The sequence below is a fragment of the Dipteris shenzhenensis genome, chromosome 4, assembly GCF_047967505.1.
Source record: "Dipteris shenzhenensis isolate YYH24624 ecotype China chromosome 4, Dip_SZ_1.0, whole genome shotgun sequence".
Lineage (NCBI taxonomy): Eukaryota > Viridiplantae > Streptophyta > Polypodiopsida > Gleicheniales > Dipteridaceae > Dipteris > Dipteris shenzhenensis.
Window position 1 is genome coordinate 6,557,303 of NC_141599.1, and position 6,713 is coordinate 6,564,015.

A 6,713-nucleotide genomic window follows, 5' to 3' on the forward strand; every position below is an offset into this window, starting at 1 on the left:
TATACCAATCTTTGTGACAGGTCATATCTCAAGAAGCTCCACTGTCAATGATCCATGATTCATCTGCCCTAGTATAAATGGAATGACTCTGTACAAATTTATTCTATAGCCACGAATAGTAGCAACTCAAAATAAGCATTACTAGGCTCCTTATTGGATGGATTGTTCTCATCTACAACCTTTGAACACTCATTTTGAATGTGGGGCTGCTTTTGTTGCAGTAGAATCATTTAATCTTTCTCTTTCTCTTATCTTTTGAAGAGGAGTTACTAGCGTCTTTACCCTTTCCTTTCTTTGAGATTGTAGAGAAAGGATGGTGATCAATGTAGCTGATTAGATCCTATCATAGTGCTCAACATTTGTAGATGCATAGATGTATGTGTATGGATATATCATAGATGTATGCATGTGGATATATAGTTGATGATGTGGTTTCTTTATAGTAGGTGTGTGAAGAGACTTTAGGACTCTCTTGTACATGAAGAGAGATCATTATATTGAAGGTGTGTTGGATTTTGGAGCTCCCCGTCATAAATGATATGTGTTCATGATCTCTCCCTCTTGTGTGCTAGTCAATTTCTCTTCCAATAGCTTGATATCAGAGCCAGTGAGCGTAAGAGAGATGTGAATACTCAGCAAATGAAGCTATTGGAGGTCTTGAAACCTTGAAGAGAATTGCATATGCTAAGAAAAAGAGCTATTGGATAATGATACAGTATGAGATTGTAAAGGAAATGCAAGCTGAACATTGCAAAAAGATGCCAGAAGTAGTTATAGATTGAGTGCAGCCCCCGTGCTCGATTCTCTATTCAAATCATTGTCATATGAAGCGCTTACTTGCTGTGCACTGCATACTTTGAACTAGGCAAAACAAAGACCTGCACAAAGTCCAAGAAAAGACAACACTAGCAGATGAAATAAATAGAAGACGAAGCTTCTATCCACAAGACTCACACAGGTGGCAACAAGCGGGCATTCAAGTATCCACATGCACACATCTATGATATATCCATATGCATACATCTATGCATCTACAACATTGGGTTAATATGTGCATAACATGAAAGCAAATTTAAGGATCTAGGGCTGCTAGGAAACCATGAATACCATGGTTTTGTCTTCTTTGGTCTTTTTCTCTTTTAATTATGTATGAGAGTAAGTATATAGGTCCCCCTAGTTGAAAAAAATTCAAAAATGTATTAATTAAGGAAAGAGCAAGGAAGGAAGGGGTTGAAAGGAAAGGGGAGGGTAAAGAGGAGAGTGATTAACGAGGACATCCCTCTATTTTTGAGGGGAGGTCCATGTTACAATCGGAATGGTAACTGGAAAGGCCTTTATTTTCAATCAAGAAATTGAATTTATTTCTTAACGAGGACATACAATCCTTAAACTCTACATCTTTTACAACCTCTCCATGTAGTCTATTGATAAGACCTCGAAATTAGGTAATGGATGTCTTGAGTTCAAGTCCCCCCTTTAGCTAGAAGGGAATTTAGGCTTTCAAACTAGGTTGTTGAGGTGGTCATATCCAATAGAAGGGAGGCTTGTTTTCAATCTAGGAGAACAAATTTAGTTGGTTAGGTACATCCCAATTGCTACCCATACCAACACCCGGGAATGATAGTAAGGATTTCTTTAGAGTGTTGGATTCCAGTGGAATTTGAGTGACAGCATACATAGGTGGAAAAATAGGTTCTGTAGGATTTGGAGTAAAGATATACTCAAGAAAATGGGCACTCTACACTAGTTAATTCTCCACAAAGCTGTTTGGACTGATGCGAGGGGTGAGACTATTGCAAGTTGGGATGCTAAATACAGTAGATGCCCTAGAAGCAGAGAAGATATCTTCCATCTCTTTGTTGCCTATCCTAATGGTAGAAAGCTTTCAAAATGTTTGCAAATGCAGGTTGGGGAGCCCTTAAATTGAAAGTCAATACTACTTGGGGATGCATGCAAAGTGAAACAAAAATATTAGATGCTTATTAGCTCACATGGCTTGTGGTTTATATGATAAAGCAGGAATAATTTTCAACTAAATGTTGAAGCTCTTTTGAACAGGAAGAGAGACGCCTTACGAGGGATATTGTGAACTGCAATGATATGCAACATCACAATAAAAAGAGTTGGATAAGCATGAGAAGGCCTACACGCATCACAGTGGGCTTAACTGCCTTGAAGTTACTGAAGAGTTGGTGTGAATGCATTTTCCCTCAAGTGCCAGAGACTACTTCTGTGCCCAATATCACTTGGTTCCTCCCGTGTTAAGTCTTTTCAATAAGTATGTTATTTTAGCTGCTCCTAAATTGCTACATTGTAGGTGTCTAAGACATAGAATATGCTACCACAACGTCAGTGCTGATTTTGTTTTTCCTACTCATGTTGGCCTCTTTTAAAGGGGTTTTGACAAAAACTATGTAAATATGTTTTTTAGAATATTATTATAAAATAACTTTTCTTCTCATTTTTTTTTTAAAGTTCTCCCTTTGCATGATATTTTGAAGCTGTCCCTATGCTCTTAGCCTTTGGGGTGCTCCACCTTCCACTTAAGAGCAATTGAGATCAATTGAATTTTTCAATAAAAAATAAAGGCCTTTTCAATTTCCTTTCCCCTTAAGGTTTGGTTATATGTATGGACTATTTATTGAGATTAAGGGCGTTTAAAATGGGTAGATCGAAAGTATGAGCAGCCTAATGGAGGAATTAGATGAGAAGATATGATTGTATACAAGAAATATAATGTGTATTAGTTCATATACAAGAAATCTAACATATATCAAGAGGAAGTAGTCTCATTTTGAGGCAAGTAGGAAAACCAATAGGTGAGTAACTTTGGAGTGACAAGGAGGTGGAAGGAACAACGAGAGGTGGATAGCTTACGGGAGTTATGAATGGCCAAACATTATGATAATTAATCTTTGATTATGTGCATGATCAATCAACCTTTAAAGATGGGAGGCCAATCAATTTGCTGGTGAAGAATATCCATCCTGCAATGATGGCAATCATTTTGTCTAGCATCCATTTTTTTGTGGCCTACAACCTAGGATCCTTCAAACAGTTATTTCTTCAACTCATTCATAGGTTTCACTCACAAGGTAGCAAAGTTATATGAAAGCTAGCATAATATTCCTCTCTATTGTTTGCGAACCTTGCTAATTTGTTTGTCAACTCTTAAAATCTTCTCTCTTTGTATTGTGTGTAGCAGCCTCTATCAATGCTTCATGAAAGGTCAAAAGCTCCATGTTTTTCATGCCAGCTAATGATTGTCTAATTTAGGAGACTAAGAAAACATGGGAGGAGTTTGAATAAAGACTGAGAAAATTGATGAAGGGAGAAAGATTCTAAAATCAGGGATTGGGATCTAGACCATTGGCAATACCACACCGGGGATGAGCTTGTAACACTAAGATGAGGATTTGCAAGGAAAGGGAAGAGGAAAGTAACAGAGGATATTTAATCAACATGTGCAGAAGTAGAAGCATAACGTTCAAGGGCCCTATACATAGATACATACATACAACCCAGAGATATAAATGAGGGAGATGAATGAGATTGATGGACCAAATAAATTATTCCATTTATCAACACGGGAAGAAGCGGATTTGTATCATTGTTCTAGTATATGTTCTGTCACCACTTCATTCCCATTGCTTCACCATAATTTTACATGCCAGTGGCTCTCTATCTGGTGCAGTGATTTTCCAATTCTTTATTACATTGTTAAAGTGAAACGATGCACCCAAAGACACTATCCTAGAAGGCTAAAGCAAAGGATGCGTTGAAGACGCTGTAGCTCCACTTCTACACAAATACTTTTAGCAATAGGTTCTCCACTAAGCTAAGGTTGTAAATGTGACAACCACCCATATCAACACGAAATCAGTCATAGGATGATGAAAAAACATTCTAGGACAATGCACCAAAGGGCAAAATCTGACAAGAAGAGAATAAGTACATATTTTGAAGCATTAAGCTGAATTGCTTTGTGTGACAAGATAGTCGTCCCATAGGTACCTAGCAAAACATAATCAATCAGAGATGACAGAAAAACACCTTAAAGAATGCACTACAGGACCAATCAGACAAGCCATAACTGGGGGCTTCTACAGCATGCAAACTCCAAAAAAGGACTAGGAAAACGACTGCAAGACACATGTTATTGACCCTCTTGAAGTTTCTGCCCAGCTCCAAGCCGTTTTGTGAAAAGGCACAAACTAATAAATCCCAAAATAAGATACCATAACCAAGAGGATAAGAACAGCAAGAGGTCACGCATTCTCAATCCTTACTGTTCAAAAGACATGTTCTTGACTTTTAACCAAAATTCGTTGAGCAAGACAACCAAGCGTTCGGAGACAGCATCGAAAAACCTTCTTTAATGAATCAGCATCACTCAAACTTGACAGGATGCCCATAAAACAGTCACAGGCTGAAAAGTCCCCAGGAGCACTCTTCTTTTCTATATTATTGATGTCACATAAAATGACACTTATAATAAGGGCAAGATAAATATACAAACGTGCATTGACAACGACTGAGCTCAATGGTTCTCCTGTCTGCACTCCTTGAAAGCCCACAAGATTTCTGCAGTGTGCATATTTCACTTCTTGACAACTCACCAGATAAGGACAAATATAGAACCGTGCACTGACATAAATGCGCTTTGAAAAATAATGCTTTTCACTTCTTGGCAACCCACACTGCAGATTTCCAGTTAATGGTTAAGGCAGGATGACAATGTAATGACACAGACAGTCACAAAAGTTCTTTTCTAACTGCCATTCAAAAGCAATATCATAACCAGACCACTGGCATCACATAAGACAACTGGAGTTTAGAGGATTCCTAATTTCAGCTCCACATTCATTTAAGCCAGAAAAGTAGCGTGTGAGTTTTGAAAACAAAGCCCATACATCCGAGCGATGCTGAGGAAAGAGTCCGAACAACCTCACTTTTGTAAAGCCAAGATGAGGAAAAGGCATCACAAGACATATTTCAGTACTATATTACATCCACCTTGTACTGATTGATCAACACTTGAAACCATTCCAAGAATGAGAAGGCAAGTCGAGATTGTTATGCGAGAATTCCCAGACAACCATAGAATTAATTAGACCTCCCTCGAATTGATCCATCGAATAAGAATTGCGTTCTCACAATTTTCCCAAACAGGGGATTGTGATATGTGAGTCTACGCACTCATCCTCCTCGTAATTGCCCGCTGCCACTGTGGCTATTTCCACCACTCTGCAAATGCATCTGATATGTGGGAGGTACAAACTGGTGCTGGGCATACATGTAGGTTCCCGGTTGTTGCAACTGCATATGTCCTGGCATTCCACCACCATTTATGACGTCATTCATCCCTAAATTTGCAGGTATTGCACTAGTAGGACCTCCTTCCTTACCCGTGGCTGGTTCCCCTTGCCTCGCCCCAGTGGCCTTCTCCCCCTCCAGTTCCCTATACTTATGTAAATATACTTTGAGGGGTTCAATGTAATCCTCGAAGCCAAGGGTGCCCATCGCCCACAATAGATCATCCCCATTTACAGTTTTCCGCTTCTCTCTCTGACATTTGTCGGAAGCCTCACCGGTTATGAAGCTAATAAATTCAGAGACGCACTCTTGCAAAGTTTCCTTCGCGTCCTTGGAAATTTTTGCATTTGCAGGTAGCACCTTCTTCATTATTCTGCTCACGTTGGCGATGGGTAAGAGCCTGTCTTGTTCTCTGACAGATTCGTGGCCGCCTCCATAATGTCCACCGGATTCATCGTCGGATTGATGACTACTGTCTGGGCTACCATGGCGGTAAGGATGATCGGCCATAGATAACTTGCCGTATGGAACAGGTTCGATTTCTGGGTTGATAGCAAAAGTGCTTCTTATGATAACGTCCACAAAAAATGCAAGCTTGCAGCAACGTTGTCTCACCTTTAGCAATAATATTCCGCTACCAAGCGAAGCGAAGCAGGTGCAACGGCTCCAAGGATGACAAAACCGACAAGTCCCCGAGAAACCCAAAAGGAGCAGAACTGTGCAACAACGCAAACACAGTGGGAGAAGCCGTTTGTATCCTGATGACGATTTCTGACCAACAATTTGTGCCTCGCCCATTTTGGCATTGCCAGGTTAAATAGGGGGTGAAAAATGGTATTCCCCCACTAGGGGAGTGGTGAGAGTTTCCAGGTTAATAGGCCCCCACTTGGTGAAATTATGTGCTGCATTGTCAAGAGAGTTTGTTTCTCTTTTAAGGTTGCAACATTAGACCGCCTGATGCCCTATTTTGGGATGCCCTATTTTGGGATACTCATTTGGAACTGAAATTTTTGTCAAATATGGCTATAGTTAGATATGGCCTATAGTTAGAGGAGCTTTGATCTACTTTTTTCCGTTTTCAAGAATAAGAAGAAATTTATTAAAATGTAAATTTAACAAAAAGAAGGCAAATGGTTTCCTGAGTGCCCTAGCAGGTAGCCTCATGGTCTGAAACCTATGACTGAAATAATCCAGTGCATCTAAGATGCTCACTTATCCTCTGTGGAGGCCTACAATGACAGAATACCGCAATGTTTCGGTACTGCCATATATCCCTTATTATTACAACATCACAGACTATCTAAGTCTGACCATCATTTAGAGTCCCTTTGTCAAAGAGTGATGGGTTGGTTGGCTTCTGGAGTGTAAACAATGAGTGTAAACAATTTGCAACATAT

General features: G+C 39.6%; 1 pseudogene across 1 annotated transcript; it reads right to left on the minus strand.

The window, feature by feature from the left end:
- Window positions 1-4,851: 4,851 nt before the first annotated feature.
- LOC147902390 (nuclear transcription factor Y subunit B-3 pseudogene) lies at window positions 4,852-6,089 on the minus strand (annotated as a pseudogene). The gene is made up of 2 exons (XR_015540854.1): window positions 5,932-6,089; window positions 4,852-5,858 (listed from the first exon to the last, which is right to left on the minus strand). The product of XR_015540854.1 is annotated as a nuclear transcription factor Y subunit B-3 pseudogene (transcript).
- Window positions 6,090-6,713: the final 624 nt, after the last annotated feature.